At 57.3% G+C, this 22,653-nt stretch overlaps 1 protein-coding gene across 1 annotated transcript in view; it reads left to right on the top strand.

Annotated features, from left to right (window-relative positions):
* Positions 1 to 22,653, top strand: part of CASZ1 (castor zinc finger 1) — a 120,670-nt gene that overhangs the window by 4,755 nt on the left and 93,262 nt on the right. Inside the window, exon 2 of the mRNA XM_042996023.1 lies at positions 2,267 to 2,420. The gene's annotated coding sequence lies outside the window, so the exon portion shown is untranslated. The remainder of the gene's footprint in view (positions 1 to 2,266; positions 2,421 to 22,653) is intronic.

Below are 22,653 nucleotides of genomic sequence, written 5' to 3'. Positions count from 1 at the left end.
AGGCTGCTTGCTTGGGGACAGTCCCTGAGCAAGGCCACACCTTGGCAGGGCTGGAGGATGGCAGGAATGGGGAAGACTGAGGAGGAGGGGGAGGAGGAGGCTAGGCCACACCCTTTATTCAGTTGCTCTTGCTTTGCCAAGGCGAGAAGCTCCCTCTGCCCAGGGCAGGCCCCTCCCTCAGCTGGAGGAGGCTGGACAAGGGCCCCACCAGGGCCTGGGACACCCTGGTCCCCTGTGACTGGAATCCCCTTCTGAGCCAGGGCAGAAGAACCTGGTACGGTTCACATGCCCATTTGCGTGTGGTCAGACCCTGGTCTTTCTCGCTCTTTGCCAGAAGTCAGGGAGGTGGGAATGTTTCCCTTGACCTTTTCCCTGGGAAAGGTGTGTGGCCGGAAGGGGAGAGTGTGAGCCACCCGTAGAAGATGCTATCTTTTCAGGTGGGGCAGGGGTCGTTCTGACGGGATATTGGAATAGAGTCGTCCCCCCCCCCCCCCCCAGCAGAAGAATGTTCTGGGGGCGGGGAGATGTAGGTGGTCTGAGGCACCCCTTCCTCTGGCTTGGAGATACTTAGCTGGTGGGTGGGTTGCCCAGGGCTTTGGGGGATCCTGGACCAACAGGCAGGGGAATGGCAGAGCCCAGAGAGTAAGTCTCCCTGTGGCCCTGAAGTTCCCATTAAAGTGTTTTTTCCTCTTTTTTAAAGAAAAAAATATTCCCAAACTGGAAAACAAAGGAAATCCACTTCCCCCAAATCACACGAAACTCACATTAGGGGCCTGGCGGGAATCCATGGAAACCAGGAAACCCGCTGTTAACCCTGTATGGTGCTGACGGGTGGGGTGGGAGCGGGGCGATCCAAGCCCAGGGCCACTATCACTGGCCCATCCCCGTGGCCGTGCCCCAGAGCAGAGGTGGGGGCAGTGGCTGCTGGAATCTGTCACCTTCACTGCCCAACAGCCCCTTCCACTGGCCCGACCTTGGGAGGCAGGAGAGGAGGGGTTCGTGCCCTCGAGGGAGGCTCGGGATCAGAGGGCTGGGCCATGTTGCAGAACCTGCCGGGTAACTGCCCACACCATGCCACGCTGTCGAGTCAGGCCGAGCCCACTCACACGCTTTGGGAGCGAGCACACAGGTGGTGTGGATGCCCCGGTCGGTCGAGGGAGAAGGAAAGGACTGGAATTTCAGCCACCCCACTCCCTGATGCCAGCCCCGTAGGCCCGGTGGGTGTGGGAGCAGATGGAGAGCCCCCTTGGAGTTTCCGTACCCCACTCTCACGCCCATCGGGCTGCACCTCCAGGCCTGGGAGCGTGTGCACGGAGGTCCGGTGCCGGGTTTGTGCTTGCACGCGCACAGGCTAATTTTTCTAAAAAGGCCAAAAATATTTACAGATTTGAAGTTGAAACGCAAACAGGAAAAGCCCTTTAAAAAGTGAGTGTAGTGGATATTCAAAACAGGAATCACCATGGAAACACCACAATATTTGCCTAAATTGACACAAAGGTTGCTGGTCGCAGGGCACCAACTTTCTTTGGCCACATTTTTTTTTTTTTTTTTTGGCCCAACACCTATCACGAATGAATCTCAGCGGCCCCCTTCTGGGCGCGTGCACTCACGCTCTTTTCTTTTTTACGGGGTGCGACGGCACAGTAGCAACGTGGACGGTGGCGGGGGGGGGGGAGGGCAGGAGGAAAAGAGAAGAAACCAAACTGACCCATCCTGGGTAGCTGCAGAGACACCTGTTGATTCTGTTTTTAGAGACTCCCACAGGGCCACTGGGGGGTCATGGGAGCAGCTGGGAGCCGGCCCAGGGAAAGTCTAGAGGGAGTGGAGGTTGGGGAGCCCGAAGCTTGGTTCGGTTGCGTGGGTCTGATCTGGCTTCCACCGTCAGCTTGATCCACCGTCAGGCTGACCTCTCATCCGGGGTGCCGAGCCTTGGGTGTGATCACTGTGTTATTACCTGGGGGTGGCATCGGATTGGCCTCTTATTGTTTCTACCTGTCTGCTTCTTTTGTTAGCTGTGACAACTGCTTTGCAGTTGGCTAATAATGGTGCAAAGGGTGCACTGGTTGTAGGGTCAGACCTGGCCCTCACCGCAGCCATGCCGTCCGCCGATTGGCAGGCAGGGTCCGAGAATCTCTTAGCAGCGACTGCCGGATGGTTCCCTACGGCGCCGAGTGTCGGAACCGTGCCGTCTTGTCGTCCTGTCTTGAGGGGCCACGTGGGTCTCAACGGGAGTCTAATAATCTGTTTTCCCTTCTCGTTCCGGTAGCAAACAGACCTCGCTGACTGAAGGCCAAGACCCCTTCCATCCCATCTGCCCTTCCGGCCACCACGGTTGTCAGCCCTCCCGTAGAAGGGGACCCTGCAGCTCCAGTGGTGCACAGTGGAATGGACTTTGGACCCCGGTCTCTTGGGACACAAAGGTAGCTGCTCCTGATTCCCAGATGTGTCTGGGAGATGTGGGTCGGGGCTGTAGGTGGCCGGTGTGGGGGTTCCTTGTTGGGAGAGAGACCCAGTAGGCCTTTCTCAGGAGGCTTCTGACCTGGATGGGGGTAGCTCAGGCACCCTAGGTGAAAGTAAGAAGACACAGGATTGAGGACGGAGCCCGGGCCTAGGAACAGGACACTGTATATGGGCCCTGGCTTTGACATTGACTCACTGCTTTCTCGGTTTCCCCACCTGTGATATAAACAGATTGGAATAATGGCCTCTAAGAATCCTGCCAGAATGGTACTCCAGGGGAGGCCTAGCGTCCTTTCCGAACGTCACCTCTGGGAGCGGTGGGTCCGGTCCCTCTGGACTGCCACGCTGTCCGCAGGCTGCCACGCTGCTCTGAGTTCACATGTGACTTGCTGGGGGCTCTCTCCAGCCCAGGCAGGACCCTCCTTAGAGGAGAAGCCACAGGTGTCTTTTGATCCAGGCTCAAAAATCACCCCTCGCATAAGGCAGGTCACTCATGCCAGGGATGGGTAGTCTATGAGGCTGCTACTGTCAGATATTTGCCTGCAGGTATCAGACGTGGTGGGTTTTTTTTGGTGGGGGGAGGGTGGCGGGTGGGGTTGACACACAGCAGGTGCCTCACTACCTATTGGTCATTATTCAGTGTTCTCTTAGGATCCCAAGGGAACCAGCCCAGAGAGGTTGGTAGGACAGGGGCAGAGGTTGAGGGTCTGGAGAATGGTTGGGAGGGTAGAGGCCGCGAGCCACGCCTCCCGTGTGAGCCACACAGGATTCAGCGGCCCCGGCTTACCACCCTGCGCTGTCCCTCCCCAAGGGCGCCACAATCAGGCGTGTCTTGCCCCTCCCTCCATGGCCAGGCTCTGCAACTCTGGACTTTGAACTTGCAGGGAGGAAGCGCTTGGCAGCGATGGGTGCCTTGGCGCCCACTGGGGTTTGAGAGGTCCCCAGAGCTGTAGGCCTGCTTCGCGCCAGACCGCGTCACCTCAGGGACTAGCAGAAGCCTTGGATGCAGCCAGGGATTTGCAAATCAGATGTAAATGTGGCCCTGGGTTACTGTGGAGGAACAACTGTGTGGCCGAGACTCTTCTTCCCGGTGTCCAGAATGTGATCATGCTCCAGGAGTTGGTGTGGCCACGTTGGAGGCGTGCCACTGTTGTCCGCCGATGGCCGTGTCGAGACTGTCGGCAGGACCATCTTGCTGGGGTTTTGGTGCCAGCGCCTGCGTGTGTCTCCACTTCTGAGCTCTTCTTGCCTGACTCTGCTTCTCTGATGATCACGGGTCCTGGGAAGGCAGGCCCACGTGTCTTCGAGCCTCTGGCTGCTGGCCTCCCTAGCCACGCCTGGGCCCAGTGCACGAGCAGGTTGCCAAAGCGCCCGTGGAGCCCCCTTTGAAGGGGGAATGTTGCCCGTTCTGTTCTCAGTGGCAGGCTTTTTGTTTTCTTTGTTCCCTCGGCAAAACATGCCCATTAGTTTTTCCCTTTCCGAAGTTTCCACTCACTGTTGACTCCCAGGGGCCATGCCGGCATAGGGTACGGGCTCCACGCATCCCGTGGGGCTCCCGCATCCTGGCATCGGCCGTCTGGGGCTTGATGGTGAAGCTTGGGGACTCCGAGGGCTCCGAAAGGGAACGTCGCGGCCAAGCCCCGCTGCACTCACTCACTCCTTTCCAGGTACTGGGTTTGGCCGCGGGCCCATGTCGTCTGTGGCGGGGCTGATCTGTGGTCTCAGAGGTGCCCTACCTCAACTCACCAGAGTGCGGGAGAGGGGCGAGTCCACGCGGGCACCTGGTCCGCAGCCCTGTTCCCGTCTAGCTCAGATTCTACCTGTTTCTGGCTGCACCACGTAAGATCTGGTAATGTTTATTCAACAGATCCTGAGGGCCTGGTGTCTGCCAATCGTTGGGGGTAGAGTTGGACAAGACAGCCCTGGCTCTCCTGGAATCCTGGTTGGGCAGGCAGACAAGAAACCCACAGAAAAGAACGAGGCCACCATTAGTGCAGAATGGACATAGGACGGAGTAGTGTGAGGTGTGTGGGCAGTCAGAGGAGGCCACTTTGAGGAGGTGAGAGTTAGCTGAGAAGGGAGGATAGGAAGTCGACAAACATCTGAACCATCTGAAGGCAGAAGAATATTCCACAAAGAGAGCACTAGTCTTAAGGTCTTGAGGTGGGATGAGCTCAGTACCTCTGGTAACAGAAAGAAGGTCCTGGTGGCCGGGAAGTGGATGGGGTATGTAGGGGTTAGTGAGCTGGGAGAAGCTGGGATTTTATTTTTTGGGTGACAGGAAGCCACAGGAGGGTTTCAAGCATGGAGGTAAAGTGATCTTGTTTTCGTTTTAAAAAGACGGAAGTGTGGGCGCCCGGGCAGCTCAGTCGGTTAAGTGACCGACTTCGGCTCAGGTCACCATCTCCCGTTTCGTGAGTTCGAGCCCCGCGTCGGGCTCCGTGCTGACAGCCCGGAGCCTGGAGCCGGCTCCGGATTCTGTGTCTCCCTCTCTCTCTCTGCCCCTCCCCTGCTCGTGCGCGCGTGCTCTCTCTCTCTCAAAAAGAAATAAGCATTTAAAACAAAATGAAAAAGATGGCTGGGGCTGCGGCGGGGAGAGTGGGTTGCACGGTGGCAAGGGCAGAGACCAAGAGGCCAGAAGGGAGGCAGCTGTGGCCGCTGAGACGAGAAAGGTGGAAATGGACAGAAGGGTACGGAGTCCGTGTGTTGAGAGGGCAGGTCCATAGGGTTTGCTGATGGAGTGAGCGGCGAAGAAAGGAGCCAGTGTCCTGGCTCCAGCTTTACAGACGCCCCCTGTGGCCCTGCATCTTCTTCCCTCTCACGCACCCACCCTGATGGTGCCAAGAACCACCCGTGGCTTTCAGGGGCACTGCGTCTTGTCTTGTGGATTAGGGAGAAGCACCATCCAGGGCACTATGCTGGTTGCTGAGAAAGCCTGGCAGAGAGGATTAGGCATCTCTTGGTCGGCCGCATGTGGAGGGAGGGCCAGAGGCCTGCTTGTCTCTGGCACCGTTTTCGGTAGGGATTTCCGAGCTGGCTATCCTTCTGGCCCTGAGACTGCACCGAAGCCTGTTTTGTGCCTCTGCTCCACGAGTTCAGTGCCGGGTCTGAGGTTGGACCCAGTCCGTACAGTTCCTCTCACTGTGGCTTTAAATGCGATCCGTGTTCTCGAGGGCTGAGCGTCTATGGACCCTCTCGCCCGTGCATCCGGTCACGTAGAACCCAAAAAAAGGGTTTGTCTAAGGCCTCCTCCTCATTTCCATTCGGGCCAGCTTAACCTCCAGCCCAGTTTATGGGCAGGGATCCTAGCAATCTTTCCACATGGAAAATCTTTTCACAATTTACAGTGTGAGTTCCCGTAGGTGGCCTGTCAGATTTGACGTGGGCCACTGTCCCTTTTTCCTGGGCCTTTAATACAAGGCTCTACTTTCCCGGGTCCTGGTGTCACCTGCTCGGGTCAGGACGAGGCAGGCCACCCCAAACAGTGTGTGTGCTACACAGCCCTAACCCTGGAGCGAGCACGAGGCCGTCACAGCCGGCTGCGGGGGCCCCAGTGAGTTCTTGCCCATGTTGGCAACATATTCCCAGCCATATGGGCCAGCTCAGCCCTCCAGGAAAGCTCTGGAGGCTTGACCTCCAGGGGGAGTGACAGGAGAGAGCAGAAGGGCAGGCTGGGGACGTCTTGCAGGGGTGACAGGGATGTCCCAGGCGTGCAGCTGGTGCCTCTGCCTGGCTCTGAGGGGGTGTCAGCCAGCATCAAAATGCCAGGCTAAGGCAGGGGGGGGCATGTGTGGGTGGGCAGGCGTGTGTGTCTGTGCATGCGTGGGAGGCTTTTCTGCTTTCTGCCTCTGCGGCCTGCACTAGATCCGTGGCCTTCCCTCCTAACTGGACTGGACACTTCCAACTCCATCCTCCCGGGCTTTGATCTGATGTGGGGCTGGCCGCTCCAGACAAGCAGGGCTGGGGTCAGGAGAGGTGCTGGCTGAGGGGCCTGGGGGCCCAAGCCCTTTGCCACCCCTGGGTAACTTCATGCTCAGGAGGATGGCTGAACCGAAAGGCTTGGGAAGAGTTAACGATCCTTCTGGTTTCTATTCTGTGTGAGAATTGGGCCTGATCTTGCCAGCGCCCCAGCCCTGGGCCTCGTTCCTCGGTTCTCCCTTGTTCCCTGGCAGAGTCAGGAAGCCCCCGGGCCCCAGCAGGTGCAGACCCAAGAGGAGAGGGTTGGGGCCGAGCTGGGAGCTCCCGCCTGGCCAGAGCTACCCAGGGGCCCCTCTTCATTCGATGATGCGGTCGCTCCAAAGGAACAGCGGCCCATGGCTTTGGGAGGGTTAATGTCTTGTGGATGTGGACGAGGGCAGAAGCACTTCTGCCCTGCCTCTGTCCTCGTGACCTTGGAGCCTCCACACGGAGGCCTGAGGCAGCGGGTGTAGGGACCCTTGCGTGGCTGCCGACACCATTGGCTGCTGGTTTTCCATTGAATCCGCTCTGGGCAGCTCCTCACCTTCCGCTCCCCACCCAGGTTTTCTCTCCGGTTTGGTTTCTTGGGCCCCCCCCAGAACAGGCACCTTTTCTGCCCCTGAGCCTCCATGTGGTAGCCTGGGGTTGGGACCCCCGTGGCCAGGGTGAGTGGAAGTGGGAAGGTGTAATTAATCACTAGTTTCTTCTCCAGAAATGCTAATCGGGAGAAGCAATTAAAAGCAACTTTTTTCCCTTAGTAATCTGCGTTAAAAGCTGGTAATGAAGTTTAGGGCCGTCGTGACTCAATATTTCAGCTTCACCGACTCAAGTCAAAACAATCCAAGCCCAGGAGTTTGCCGGCAGCTGAGCTGGGCCCCGGGCAGCAGCCGGGAGTCCCCGTTCCCTCTCCTCACCCCTCATCGCTACCCCCTGCCCTAACCCCGGCTGCTTCTGGGTAGCAGGCCCAGCCAGGAGAGGAGGGTCTGGGTGGCAGGGGGATGGATCCCCCAGGCCATCCCTCAGGAGACCCAGAACCGGAAATACATCTTTAGGGCAAATGATAGGACCTGTAAGAGGACCACTGCGTGGGGGCAGAGCTGGGGAAGCAGGGGATGGGCCTGGGAGGAGCCGGGTACCTGGGAAGCCCCCAGGGCGGCCCAGGGCCCAGCCACAATGGGCTCTGAGTCTGAAGAGGCGGTGGTCCAAATCTTGACCTTTAACCTCTGGTCTTTCATGTGTCTTTTTCATTCATTCATCAAGCCGTACTGAGAGAGGCTGCGAACCAGACCGCAGCAGTGAACAAACCGGCCAAACTTTCCTGTGCTGTGGAATTTGCATTTTAGTGGAGAAAGGCAAATGACAAACGAGATAAAGAAATAAAGTATTTGTTGGATGGCCACGTGTGTCCAGGAGAAAACCAGCAGGTTTCTAGAATAGAATGGGGAGAGTGCATGGCAGGGGAGGGGGGGGCGGAATGGTTTATAATTCCGGGTGTGGCATCCGGGGAAGGCAGCGCTGAGATGGTGACTTTCGGTAGGGACGGAGAAGGTGAGGGAAAGAGCCCTCCTACTCAGTACTTGGGACAAGAGTGTTCCCACCGGGGTGAACGGCAAGCGTGAGCTCCCAGACACAAGAACAGCCTGGCTTGTTGGAGGACAGCTCGCTGGGGAGAGATGCTGTGGGAGGTCACGGGGGTCGCGTTGGGGGGCCCCGGATCCTGCAGGCCTGGTAGCCGTTACCCCAAGTGAAATAAGAAGCTTTTGGAAGAGTTCTGGGTGACTTGATCTGATTAGGCACAAGCTCTTTTTATTAAAAAGCAAGACCCAACTGTCACCAACTCATCCTCTCAAGGGGACCCTCGGTGCCCCATCTAGGTGCATCTGTACTCACTGCCTCCCCGGGGTGGGGGGGGGGTGCTCTCTTGAGCAGGTGAGGGGAGTGCTGAGGGCGCCGTTGGACACCCCCCCGCCCTAGCCTCCGCCTGCCCGTCCCCCAGTCCTCCTTAGGGAGCGGTTCAGAAACAGGCTCTTGTCACTTTAAGCAGCCCCCCGCCCAGCTTCCCTGGCCTGCTTTATCTGAAGTCCAAGCGCATGTTGTTCCAGGACCGATCCGCTTTAGCTAATTAATAATCTGACAGGAGCCACCCAGGGGATTAGCCGCTGAGCTGAGCTCCACCAAGCCCCAGCAAATGAGCCCTGTACTCCTTGGGGACGTGGAGGTGACTTTGAGGGGTGCAGGGAGAGGGGACCCCGGCAGGCGAGCCGTGGCACTGGGCTGTGCGGTAGTGACCATGGAGGGGAGAGGGCAGGCAGGGGGGCAGTGACGAACGAACGGAGCCTCTGGAAAGGAGGCTGCTGTCCTGAGATGGGCGGGAATGTCCATTTTCCCTCGCTGCCCCGTACAGTCCTGCTCACCTACCTGCCAGGTGTTAACCTGCTGGGAAGCGGGCTAGAGTTGCCAGAGTTAGCAAATGAAAATACAGGATGCCTGTCGTACGCCTGAAACCAACAGAACGCTGTATTTTATGGCAACTAACTGGAATTAAAATAAAAACTTAAAAAAAAAAAAAAATACAGGATGCTCCGTGACCTTTGAATTTCAGATAAACCACAAATAAAGTTTTAGTGTAAGTACATTCCGGGTAATATCAGGAGCATACACTAAAAAAGTAGGGAAGATTTCTCTGAAATTCAGATTTCGCCAGTCATCGTGCATTTTCTCAGACAACCCTGAGCGGGGAGGGCCGCAGGCTGCTGGGCTCCCTCCCAAGAACAGCCCAGAGCTCCCTCTGGAAGAGGTAGCACCCTCGGGGAGCAAGGCGGGGCCAGTGCCGAGTGACCTCCGGTGCCAAGTGCCGCAGGTGGAGGCGGCTGGAGCAAAGGTCAGCTGCTTGCCCGGGTCTCTCACTTCTATTTGGGCCCAGGTGGCCCTTGGGTGAGTAGAGTGCAAATCTCCTTCGAAGGAGCTGTGGCTCCGGGCCGGGAAGCAAGTCCCAGGGCCGTCTTCCCCAGGCGAGACTGGTGTCTGGGAATAGCCTGGGGTCTCTCCAGAGGGAAAGGCCCGAAGTTCCTGGGGTAATCTGGGCTAGGTGGTCATCCGCCGAGGGCATCGATCTGCTCTGAGCCTCCGGAGAGGTCAGCAGGGATGGCCCACCGTGTGGGAAGGGCCAGGCCAGGTCAGGCAGGAGATAAGGGACCTCGCCTGCCTGCCGTGCAGGGTCGCCTCCAGGTTCCAAGGCCTCTGGGCACTGAACAGAAATGCCCATCTGCTGACCTCTCCGCCCGCACCCCCAAGGCGGCCGACTAGCCTGAATAGCCTGGGCCAGTTTTTCCGGGACGTGGTGCCACGCAGTGGGGCCTGGGATGTCATTCTCGGCGCAGGGAGGGGTGGTCTTTATTGGAAGCCTTACTTACTATGGGATCCTTACTGCTCCCTCTCGTGACCCTTCTCACCCCGGCTCCGTTCCCAGTGGTCAGGGTGCTCAGGGCGGTGAGAGGGGCCTGCTGCCAGCTGGTGGTTGTCCAGCCTCCTGCAGCCAAGGGGCCCGATGCCAGGCAGGCGGTGCCCCCGAGGTGGGAGCTCTCTCACTCCTGCTGCGTCCTCTAGGAGTTAACAGCATCCTGTGCCCTCGAGGCCTCCTCTCCCCCAACCCCTGGGCCACCCTCCTCCTGGCCTTTCCCGGCACAACCAGCAGTGGAGCCTCGTGGTGGGAGCAGAGGGGGCTGGGGGTGCCAGGCCGGTGGGAACCTCTTCCGCTTCCCGAGCTCTCAGCCTCTTCCCCAGCGTGCCCGGCGGTTTGGCCCTGTTTCGCGAGCCGTCTGCTGCCCGTGCTGCCTCTGACCGACATCGTTAGCGTGGGTATTTATATTTCATTAACGACATTAAGCCCAAATGGCATTAAAAGCAAAGCTGGTGATAAATAGCTTATTAATAAACAGGGAGTGCTCCGTGCTGCCTGGCCTCTCCCAGCCCCGGCGTTAACCCTTGCTGCCCTAGATAATCATGTTTCATCCCCAAGATCATCCCCCTAAGGTGGGCCGGGAAGCGCCAGTCACATGTTGGAGTTCTGGCTCCTCAGAGGTCAGTGCCTTGTAGATCCCGTGTGGGCCAGTTTGGGATCACTCGGGCCGGTGAAACGTGGCCAGACCCCTCACGGCCTCTAATCGAATCTCCATTGCCCTCTCTCTCCTTCACTAGTTTTGATTCTGGGCTGAAAATTTCAGGAAATGTGGCTTTTCTAGACTGTAAGCTCAGACTTTCCCCATTACCCTGTTGCTCTGACTGAAAGGAGGCTCACGGAACATTTGGAATCAAAAACGATGCAGGGTGCCTGGGTGGCTCAGTTGGTTAAACGTCCAGCTTCGGGTCAGGTCATGATCTCACGGTTTGTGAGTTCGAGCCCCGCATAGGGCTTTCTGCTGTCAGCGCAGAGCCCAGCCCGCCTCGGATCCTCTGTCCCCATCTCTCTCTGCCCCTCCCCCAGGAGCGCTCTCTTTCTCTTTCAAAAGTAAATAAAACATTAAAAAATAAAAACAAATAAAAAGTAAAGAGCAGTGCTCATGAAAATGATAGTAATAATAATAATGAAAGCAATAATCTCAGCTGGCGTCTCAAGCGCTGTGAGCAGGTCTTCTACTGGTCGCTGCCATGCAGCAGCTCTGGAACGTTCCCTGAGACCCCACGGGTCATCCAGCTCAGGTTCATTTTTATAAGTGGGAAGCCAGTGCCCAGCAAAGGGAATGCGGTTTACCAGCTGGAGCCCACATCTCACAGGTGCTGCCACCGGGGCATCGGGTGGCTTCCCCAAACAGGGCCTGATGCCCTCGCCACTCCTCGGCCTCCCGGACCCACCACGGCTTCTCAGCTGTGGCCCCAGCCTTGCTTGACCCTAGCTCCTTGCCCTTGGGATTGTGCTATTCCATTCCTCGATGCCTGGGGGAGCGTGCCTACACAGGCTGACCACCTGGAGGGCACAGTCATGCACCTTGCAGGCCACTCCCCCCGCCCCCAGGACCCAGAGGTGTCAACGGAGAGCCAACCGGCAGGGCGGGGTGGCGGGCGGTCTGTGGTACTACAGAGGCCCCAGCGAGCTGGAGCAGCTTCTGTGTGGCGCCCTCCTGGGGCAGGGTAGGGGGGACCGGCCAGCCTTGATTGTTTGGGGTTCTAAGTTCGTGTTTTTTAGATACAGAGTCATCCCTTCACACTTGCAGGAAATAGGGGCAGACTCAGCCCTGGGTCCCCCACCCCGTCTGCCCTAGCCGAATTGCTTGAAGGCCGAAAGAGAAAGTGGAGTCTTGTCTAAACTTTGGCTCCATTTAGACCTCTCCCCGCTGCAAACCTGAACCTGGGTTCTCTTTGTCGCCCCTGTCCCTCTGGGGCTCTCTGGGCCCCGGGCCTGGCTGAGGGGGAGAAGGGGCTCTCGGGGTTTTGCAGTATAGAAGGGAAAGGTGGAGGTGGGATGTAAGGTGAAGATGTCATGTCGTTTTAAGGGAGGACGGGAGTGGACGGCGTGTCGCCGGAACCATCTGGTTGTGTCTGGTGAGCACGTGGGGAAGACAGAGAACCAATTAATCAGCAGGACTCCTGCTGCCTCTGCCAGGAGCTTGGACTGCTTCTCCCATCCCGTTCCCAAGCGAGGAAGGAAGTTTGGAAGCAGTGGCCATAGGGCTCATCCAGGAGGAATTCTACTTCTCATCCTGATGGATGGAAGCCTGTCCACCCCCACAGAGCAAAGCAAGCAGGAAGGGGCCAGCAGGGAGGCCAACCTGACCGGCGTGATGATGCTGGGACTGCCTTGACAGGTCAGATTCACACCTGCTTCTACTGGAAAGACCTTCCAGCTTGCTCTGGCCATAGAGGCCTTGACCCTCACCACAGGCCATGGTGGGTAGCTCGGCATGGAGTCGTACGTGTCGCCCGCTTTATGCTCTGAGCGCACAAGGCACGTGCATTAAGCCAGTAATCAGAGGGGGCGCCTGGGTGGCTCAGTTGGTTAAGTGTCCGACTTCGGCTCGTGTCATGATCTCACGGTTCGTGGGTTTGAGCCCCGTGTCGGGCTCTGGGCTGACAGCTCAGAACCTGGAGCCTGCTTCGGATTCTGTGTCTCCCTCTCTGTCCCTCCCCTGCCCGTGCTCTCTGTCTCTCTCTCTCAAAAATGGATAGAATAAACATTTTTAAAAAATTAAAAAAACAAACAGTAATCAGAGAATCCAGCAGCTGGCGGGGAGGGGTCAGCCAGGCCTAGAACTAGTGGTCAGATGAGAGAACTGGGTGGGGGAAGGAGAGGGTGATGAGGGACAGGCTTTGGAACCCGGCCCAGCTGGGTTACAGTCAGGCCTACCCTTTGCAGGTTGTGTGGCCGTCTCTTCACCATGCGTAGCCTCAGTGTCCTCCTCTGTAAAATGGGCACACTAGTACCTTCTCTGCAGGGATGTGGTCTCTACAGTGCTCACAACAGGGTCGGGGCCCCTTAGGTGCTGAATGAAGGGCAGCTACCGCCCTTTTTGCTCTTTGGCCTGCTGCTAATCTGTGGTCACTAATGTTCTGTTTGACAACTGGGAAAGGAAATGGGTAAAGAATACAGCCTATCTGGCAGGGCATGGCCCAGCACTCCTGCAGGGGGATCGTGGCAGCAGCAGGTAAGGGCGGGCCCATCCATTTGGTGGGGTTTTTGGAGCACGTCCTCCTCGGCTAAGCTTAGAAGGGGCAGGGGCAGGGGCGCCTGGGTGGCTCGGTCGGTTAAGCATCCGACTTCAGCTCAGGTCATGATCTCACGGTCCGTGAGTTCAAGCCCCGTGTCGGGCTCTGGGCTGACAGCTCAGAGCCTGGAGCCTGCTTCGGATCCTGTGCTCGTGCTCTGTCTCTCTCTGTCTCTCAAAAATAAATAAACGTTTACAAAATTAAAAAAAAAAAATAAGGGGCAGGGGGCAGAGGAAAGCCTTTCGAGAGGAGCACCGTGCACCCCACTCACAGCAGGTGCCCGAACCGGTGGGGGCGCCGGGTGTGGGTGTGATGGCCACTGGTTCCAGGCAGCTGTGGTGACATGTGAGGAAGCAGAAGGACAGGGGTCTTCAATATGGTTGTCCCGCTGCCTGTGACGGCACTCCCTTGGATGCGCCCGCTTTGGTTGTAAAGCCGCCACAGCACCCTGCCACACTGCACGGGTGGGGGACCAGGCCGCCCTCTTCGGCTCTCTTGATTGATGCAGGCTGGGACGCGTTCGTCTCCTGGCTTCTTCCCTGGGTGTCTGGGTGGACCTTCTGTCTTCTGCCACCGGGACCAGCTGTTACAACGTCAGCGGAGGCCGTAGTTTCTGCCGCCGTGCGGCATGGTGGTGCTGATCTCGGCGCTTTGCAGGATCCCCTGCACCGTGGGATTTGGTTAGTCTACTGGGTTGCATCTGTTCGTATGAAAGGCGAGAGTCTGGACACTCTTCTGCACACCCCTGCCTTCCCTTTCCTTTCCAGCCCCACCCTCTGTCCAGGGTCCGCTGCGTTCTCCAAGGGCCAGGGCTGAGCAGGGGCTCAGGAACGGGTGACCGGGAGGCCAGTTCCGCCTGGAGCACAGGGGCTGTGCCTCTTCCCTTGCCTGGGTGGGACGGCACGTTGTCACCCCGAGGGTTCTGGAGAACACGCCTCCTCGCACGTGGAAGGACTATGTGAGGAGAGGCCTTGGGGGCATCTGCTGTACCTCCTTGACCTCAGGGCCATCCGACCCCCCACGGGCCCAGGACGAGGGTCTGGGGTCACAGCCTGGAGGAGAGCTCCACGTAGTGGGAGCGGTGTCATGTGGGTAGATCGGTCAGTGGCCAAGGCGCCGGGCCTCGTGGCTCGATGGGCAGATCTTTCAGTGAGTCAAAGGCCGCTCCAGACCCAAAGCTTTCTCCTTTCCTTGCTCCCTCGCCTCCAGAACTGATAGAAATTGCTCATCTTCCCCTCGGCCCCATGGCACCCCAACGCTGGGCCAGCCTCCTCAGAAGGGGTGTAGGAAGGTCCCGGGAGAAGGACCCAGGACCAAGGCTAGCCCTCTCTCGGCTTCATGCCTGCCCTCACCATGGGCAGTGCCCGCTCTGATGCCCACCGTGGGAAGGCTGGCCTTTCTCCGAAGCCCCTGGACTTGGGGAGGGGGAGGGTCCACATGCGTCCTCCCTCCTCAGGGAGCCTTGTCCTGTGTTCATTTTCTTTTTGCCACTATTTTTTCTTGGGGTCTAATTAAAGACTTGGAGCCGTTTACAGCCTGTGGTTGGCTTTTTATTTGGGTCTTTGGCAATTACCTCCTGCCCTAAAATAAGTTTCGATGGAACAGGGGTAGGATTTTTCTTTTTGGCCAAGTTCTCGGCTTTAATTTTGCTGTGTGTATGCTCACACACACAAGCACAAGTTGCACGTGCGTGCGCGTGTGTGTGTGAGTGTAATGAAGGCTTTCTGTCCTCGCTGTTCCAAATCCTGCCTCCTTCTTCTCACTGTCCCTGTCTCAAGTGGCCTGTGGCCAAGGCAGAGCCTGGACAGCAGGAACAGTATGCCCTCAGCCTTGCCCTGCCTGGAGGCGGCTCTGTGACAACAGGCAGGTTATCTGTTGACTCTGTCCCAGTTTCTTCAACTGAGAATGGGGCCAGTGGGCTGGACGTGCCAGAGGCTTCCCTACGACACTGCTTTGAAAGCAGCCCTCTCGCCACAACCTAGTAGGTCATCCTTGGGGCGGGAGGAAGTCACCACCGACACAAACCAGCCTCACTTTCCCCTCTTGGTCAGCGCACCCTGTATTTGGGTAGGAGCGTGCGGTCGTGTGGCGAAAGCCCTTCCCCGCTTTGCCTGCCTCGGTTCCCCTGGCCACCTCGAGAGCAGGCGTGATCACCCCACTTGACAGGCGAGGCTCTCCCTGCAGCCAGAGATAATAAGTGACCTTTCTGATGTCGCTCAGCTTACAGGGGGCAGAGCCTTGGGATTCAAACCCAGATCCTCTGATCTCCCAAAACCCACACCCCGGACCGGCTACAAAATTTGCAGGGCCCAGCGCAAAATGAAAACACGGGGACTCTTGCTGTAAATTATGAAGAATTTCACGACAGTGGTAGCGTGTGCCCTTTTGACTGTGGGGCCCTGGGTAGCTGTGTGAGTCGCCCACCCAGGCAGCACCCCCCTGTCTCCACCCCCTTGAATTCCCTTCTCCTGTTTGCCGACATTCCCACCTGTGTGCTGAAGGGCAGGGAAGTTCAGTAGGGGGTCACCTGTGCTCCAGGTCCTTGGTTACTGTGGCTTTTTCCTGCAGGTAGAGAGGACTCTGTGTTCTCCCGATTCTCGGCCTGTCCCGCCAGACCCCTAACCTATGAAGAAACACTGCCTTAGCATGGTGCAGGCTTTCTGGGGTTCCCTGAGTCTCTTAGCATCCTCCAGGCCTACCTAAGGCCTCCTGAGACTTTAAGTAAGTGAGAGGGGGGGAAATATAAAAAAAAGGATAAAGAGGATTTGGTACGAACTCCCGTTTCAAGGGTGGAGGGTGAAGGTTTGGGGGATTGATTCCCCGCCCCAGGCCCATCCCGTTCTGCGGATCTCTCTCATCAAGATGAAGGAGGCGGTGACCTGCCGAAATGTCCAAGTCACCGTGCTTGGGGCAGAAGGTCAGGTGGCCATTCCTGGGGCCGATCTGGAAACTTCCTGGCTGGTTGTCGGGGGCTTGCAGTAGCCACAGCATGTTGTGGGGTCACAGAAGTTTCCCAATAACGGATGGGTCAACAAGAGCACCCGGTGGGGCATATGTCCACGCGTACGGTGGGGTGGGTGCATGTGCATACGTGCGTTCTGGTGAGGACACCACTCTCTGTGTGCCAGGCAGCTATTTAAATAAGAGCTGTCGAGATGAATGGCTTTAGCTGGCTTCCCCGGACCCAGCAGCCTTTGCCTGCCCGTCTGGGACCACGTTCCTGCCCCTTACATTCTTTCTCTCTCCTCCTAATGCGCACACAACCCCCCCCCCCACCACCAAGAAGTCTGGGAACCAAAGTCCCGGCCCCAGGACCCCACCCCTGGCTCTGTCCGTGGCACCACTGCTTCCTAGAAAACCTTCTAGTTTCTGGACCTTGGACGAACTTCAGGATAAAACGTGTGGGAAGTCAGAGCAGCTAGTTTTATGGAGGGGGGATAACTTTATCTAAAATCGGGGGGACAGGGTAGGGGTGGGAACCCCATTGGCGTAAGGTCTAAGGCAGTTTGACTATAGGAGGGAGAGAGTGCCCGAGTTTCCAAGGACTGATTAGATGGCATGCCAAGTGTATTAAATTTTGCAGACATTTTAACAGCAATATGCTAGATAGTTGGGTGTCCCCTGAGGCGGCTGGATTTTTTATATCCTTCACAGAAGGTCGGAACCCTCTTCTGCCTGCCTCCCCCCTCCACCCCATGCTCCGTGCTCCTCTCTCTCTCTCCCTCCCTCCCTTCCTTCAACCATTTTCCTTGCCTCTTGCTCTCTGCTCACAGGGAACCTGAATGACACCTCCGATCTCCACCCAGCAGGGCATTCTGCCCCTCCTGCCCACCTCTCCAGGGCAGGGGATGGGCACAGATGAGGGGCTTGATTTCTCTGTTCTCTCCCCTTCCCCTTCCTCCCCGCATTTTGGAGACTGTTGTGAGACCTACTCCCCCCCCCTCCTTATTTTTATAGAAAAAAAAAAAGGCAGGAAAAGAATCCATCTGGCATATGAATAATTGAAATGGCTCAACTCTGTTCCTGTTGCTGCTGTTTGTTCTTGGCTCCCCGGCCCCCAGCCCAGCCCCCTGAGTACAGGTCTCTAGGCGGAGGGTGTGCGGGCATTCTCAGAAGGTTCTCGGTAGAGGCCTAAGCTCTCCTGAATCTTGAGCCCTTTCTCCCCGTGAATCCGTCTGAGATGCAGGCATTTGGAGATGGGGTTGGTTTCCTCCTCGCCACCCATGCGGCCAGCCAGCTTCTGGCTAGAGTCTCCCCAGGTATCACTCAATCTGGAATGGTTCCTTCGGACCTTGGGCCTCAAGGGACAGTGTCCTGTGACCATGATTTCCCCCAGGGACCCCCTGGAATCCTGTGGTCCATGCCCAGACTTCTCCTTGCCCCAGCCCCTGCTCCTCTGTCCTCAGCTTCAGGGGCCGGGGGACTCCTGTCCCAGGGAAGAGTCCTCACCCCACGCTCTCTTGGCACAGCCGCCCCCAGGCGCTGACCCAGGCACCTTGCTCACGGCCCCCTTGTCAGCTGCACCCCCGTCCCCTGCCCTCAGCTTGTGCAGCTGCGGGCTCACATGCTTCTCCACTTCTGTGGGACACGGCCTGTTTGCCGGGAGCCGGGAAAGCCAGAGATGTTTAACTTTCTCTCTGCAAGTTGGGAGAGAACACAGAGGCAGGAGGGTGGGGCAGGGATAGAAAGATAATGGACTCAGGCCTGGCTGGAATCAGCCGCCTGTTCGAGCCTGGACCAGCTGCACACCAAGCCCCCGAGTCCGGATGGAGAATTCACTGTCTCTTTAAAACCATTTAGAGGAAAAACAAAAGAACTTTAGTGCGTTAATTCTGGTTGAAGATGGGTCTCCAGATGACAGGCTGATCCACATTATTCCCCACAAGACAACTCCCCCGCTCTCCCCCTCCCTCTCCCCCCTTCCGGCCCCTCTGCCCCGTTCTTTGTTGCCCTCCGCGGTTTGTGCAGAGCTGAGCCGGGGCTCTCCGTGCGTGAGGCGCGATCGTGCGCTCTGGGTTTGAAAAGTCGGTACTTTTGTTGGTCTGTTTGGGACATCACGGTTGTGTCATGTGTGAGGTGTTGACTTGCAGCCGTGGGTCCTGTGGTTGTAAGCGAGTGTGCGTTTCAGAGATGCCAAGTGGCCGTGGGAGGGGCGGGCACGTGTGTCACCACAGAGGGGTGCGGTGTCCCTTTCCCCTGAGCTTTCTGGCTCAGGCCCATTTCAGGCCTCAGAAAATGCCCCCATAGAAAGAGGGTCTGAACAGCCCCCAAATGCTCTAGCTCTTTTCCGGGTCCGTAACAAAACTGCTCAGTAAGCAAAAAATTCAGGTGAAATTCAAATCAGGTTCGTTAACGTACAACCATGTATATATATATATAACTATACATAACCACACATACAACGATATATACGTGGGTAGTTATATATGTGTCGTTTGTAAAGACTCCCACACATGTTATAAAAGCTGCAAAATGTCTGGCATTCCAGGGCCTGGTACAAATAATTAGATATTTATATCCAATAAAACTGGTTTGATGGGGAAATCGTTTCTCTCTGTGTGGAATCTCAGTGGAGGACGAGTTTCGGTGTTTGGGTTTGTTTTCTCCCGGACAATAAAACCAGGGCTTTGGCACCAACCGACGTACTTCCGGTAAATATCTAAATCTTTTCCCACCGTGGCTTCTGCTAGATGGCCCGTCACGCCAGCCCAACGCTGCTGTTCCCTCCCGCCTTTCCACGTGCGCTCCAGAAATGCCTGTGTGTGAAGCCCCGCCTGCACCCCATGCCCTAGCTCCCGACCCTGGGCTCGAATGTGCCTCATGTCCCCGTCCTCGGTCCTCGCCCAGCCCAGGGCCACCACCCAGGGGTCTTCTCTCTGTACTTCGCTCTTTTTTTTTTTTTTTTTCCTTTGAACAGTTCTCCGGAATGGGGCTTCTGCCTCAGTATCCCTTAAAGCTCAGTCTAAGTATTTCTCTGATTTCATGAAGCACCTCTTTTCCCCAGTTTTCAGTTTCTCTTCCTCTGTCTCCTGCTTCTAGACCTTTCTCTCCCCACTTTTCCCGAACTCTGCTTAACCTCCCGGCCCGTTGCCCTCAAGGCCTCTGCCGCAGAATGGAGCGGCCCTGGGGAGCCCGTCTGCCTCACTGCCCCAGCTCGGGGAGCCCACCCGCCCCCCATTCTCTTCCATCTGTTACACAGTTGTGAACAGAGCCAAAAGAGCCATAGATGAGGGCAGCCTCCCTCTCCCATTATACAGATGGAGAGCTGAAGCCCCGTGTGGGGCAGGCGGGGTTCCTAACTGGGACCGTGCAGAGCCGGGGCAGAGAGTGTGACCCTCTTGCCTTCCAGCTGGTTCTGGGAGTGTGAGAGACCCCCAGACCTCACTGCCAGGTGGCAGTAGTGTCTGTGAGACTTCGGGCAAGTGGCCTCACTCACCTCTCTGGGCCTTGCTTTTCTGGACTTGTAACTCGGAATTGGTAGTTCTTAGGCCGTAGGGTCACAGAGAAGAGTAAAGGCACCCACGCATGACAGGGCCCTCGCCGGGTGCTCGGCCTGTGGGGCGCCCTTCCATGGAAGGTGCTGGTAGTCAGTGTTCGCCCTGACTGTAAAACAAGGACCCGTTGTGACATGGGGCTGAGATCTTGCCCACCAAGGGTGCTACCCACGCAGCAGGATGGCCTTGGCCCCTTTCTCTCTCCCTGAACGGCTGAGTATCACCCATTCAGAAGGACCCCGGCTGGGATCACAGCACCGTGTGGCTTCCCAGAGGTCAGGCCCTGACTAACCTCAGCCACGAAAAAAAAGCCAGGAACAATGGAGGCGTTGGCCGACTGAGCGTGCCAGAGTCATGGCGGTCTAGCCAGGAGCCAGAACCCCAGAGAGAGGGCCCAGGGACACGGGAGAGGTGACCCACAGCGGCTGCTCTGGGGCAGGGGCCCCGTGGTTTTGACAAAGGCCTTTCAGATCAAGGATTCGAAGTCTCCTGAAGGGTGTATGGGAAGACGAAGGGGCCAGCAAGGCTGGAGAAGGGGGGAATGGGCCCGGGGTAGGGGGGTGGGGGTGCTCTGGAAAAGGTCTGTTAGCCCAAGTGGGAGCAGCCAAGTTTAATTACAGAGCAGCGAGTGGAGGGGAAATAGGCAGCCCTTGATGTACAGCTGGGGCTGCAGAGCGCCCGGCACGTGCCCCACCCCCCACGCCCTCCCCCGCCCCCCTGCCCTGGTGCCCTCCTCTGTCCTCTGCAAGGGCACTGGCCTCCCAAGGTGTTTGTGGCAGGTGGTTCCGGGCCCCGGGGAGCACGTTCCCACCACGGGCGCACACAGCGGCACCCGAGAGCTTCGTCTGCACCGGTACCCGAGAACGGGAGTGACCCAAGCACGTGCAGCCAGATTGCCCGTGCGCAGCCTGGGTGGCTGTGGTTTAATAACACATTTCGTGCAGAGGGGATTGGACCCTGGCCTGGAAATAGAAACTGCCCTTCAGAAGACTCCTGGGTGTCTTGTTTTCTGTTGTCCCTTTCTTTCTTTTTTTCCTGCCACCTCCCCCCACCCAAATTAAGAAAAAAGAGAAACTCAACAAGAAGCAGAGCCCAAGCTTCCTATGACTGGCTCTCGGAGAAGCCAGTCAAATCTCCCCTCGTTGAGAACATTTTGACAGCATAAAATTGCTGCCGGAATGTGACTTTAGCGAAAAGTAAAAAAAAAAAAAAAAAAAAAAAAAAAAGAAAAAGAAAAAAAAAATCCTTCCTTCATGCATATGGAGTTTTTTGGAAAAAAAAATGGTATTTTAATGCTTTCTATTAAATTGGGACTAAAAGTGGTGTCTTAATTTGCATGCATTAGCATATTTGCATATAGATCACTGAAATGGTGGAAGAGAGAAGAGCCTTTAAATGAAAATTCTTTTAAAGGCACAGGCCTGCCTCCCTCTCCAGCTCCGTCTGGAATTTATGCGTAGTCTTTGCCTCTCACCTCCCACCCCACCCTTTGTGTCCTCCTTGCAAGGGGATGGAGGGTCAAGGCCGTCTGTCTGGAGCTGGCCCAGGGGGGAGTTAAGGGGCAGGAGCCAACCCTGGCCCTTGGTCACCCTGTGGCCTTGCAGCCTTCCAGTGCGTGCAGGACCCCACATGGGCCATGCTGCCTGGGCTCCCTTCTGTCCTGGCAGCGGCTCTGTCTGGAGGATGGGCCTGTGTTCACAGCTACCAAGCAAGTGGCCTCATGCACCTAGTCCTCTGCCAGCGGTTGTCCTTCCCCCCTCTCCATCCTACCCCTCCTGCCCTTCCCTAGGCCATGTTGATACTCTACAAGCTTGCCTCAGGGTGCCTGTCCTGCCAGCCGTGGCCTTGAGCCTTTAGGCACCTGGCACCAAAGGAGGGATGGGTGGGGTGCTCCTACTGGCATTTTCTGCTGGATCAGCTCCTTGGGACTGAGACCTTTCCCACCTTCCTCGACCAGAAGGCCCAGGCTGCCATGTTCCCTTTTATCTTTCTGGTCTCTGGTTGAAATGTCACCTCCTCAAAGGTAGCTAAAGTAGCCCCACTTCTCTCCTCCATCACTATCACAGTCCTTGTTTTATCGTCTTCTAGAACCCCTTAGTTTTTTGTTTACTCGATGGTTTGTTCCCATCCCCCACCCAAGGTGAAGCCCCATGAAGGCAAGAGTTTGGGTCTGTCCTGTTCACAGCTGTACCCCCAGGACCATGTCTGGCACATCATGGTGTCGGGGAACTATCTGTTGAATGAAGGAGTGGGTGCCGGGACCCCGGTCGGGGCTGAGCCTGCCCCCTGGAGTCACTTCCCAGTGGAACACAGTGTCCCCCCGCTGCCAGGTGCTGAGCCTCAGTCTGATATGAGGCCCTCGGAAAGAGCGTGGTAACCCACTCTGACTCTTTCGGACAGTAGGTTGGAGCCGGGGCTGACTCTGAAGGCCAGGAGGCCAGGGTGGCCCACGGGCAACTTCCAGCTCAGGAGAATAGTAGAGGCTAAGGGAGCCGGGGGTCCCCTTGTGGCAGTCCAACCCTACGGCCACCAGGTTTGCTCTCAGGCGCCCTCACTCCAGACGCGGAAGAGGGAAGACCCCCCAAAATTTCAGGGCCAGCCAACAAGAATCTCAGCTTTGCGTAACTGGACTGCACTTGCTGGCTGGCCCTGCCGTGGGTGGCGGAGTCCCAGGGAAACCCCACCACCCTCTGTGTTGCACAGGGGCCGGCCAGGGAAGTGAGGTCTGGCCGCTGAGCTCTGCACCCCCCTGCTTCACCACTCTGGTGGGTGGGCTCTCTGAAAGGCCCCTCCAGGCTGACGGCAGGCTGACGGCAGGCAGCCTCGGGCTCCGTGCCCAGCCTGAGGGGGGAGGGCCCAGAGGGGTGAGGGGGACGCCCAGGCTTGGAGCGGGGCTGTGCCTCCACCGCTAATGAAAATCGGAAACCAATTGAGCAGGACAAGGTGCCCAGCCAGCAGGTTGTGGGAACGAGGGGCCTAATGGATGTGGCCAGGGGGGAGCGGATGCCTCATTGATCGCCCAGTGGCTATATTTATCCACCTT

The sequence above is a fragment of the Panthera tigris genome, chromosome C1, assembly GCF_018350195.1.
Source record: "Panthera tigris isolate Pti1 chromosome C1, P.tigris_Pti1_mat1.1, whole genome shotgun sequence".
Classification (NCBI taxonomy): domain Eukaryota; kingdom Metazoa; phylum Chordata; class Mammalia; order Carnivora; family Felidae; genus Panthera; species Panthera tigris.
This window is presented reverse-complemented; position numbering and strand designations above follow the sequence as displayed.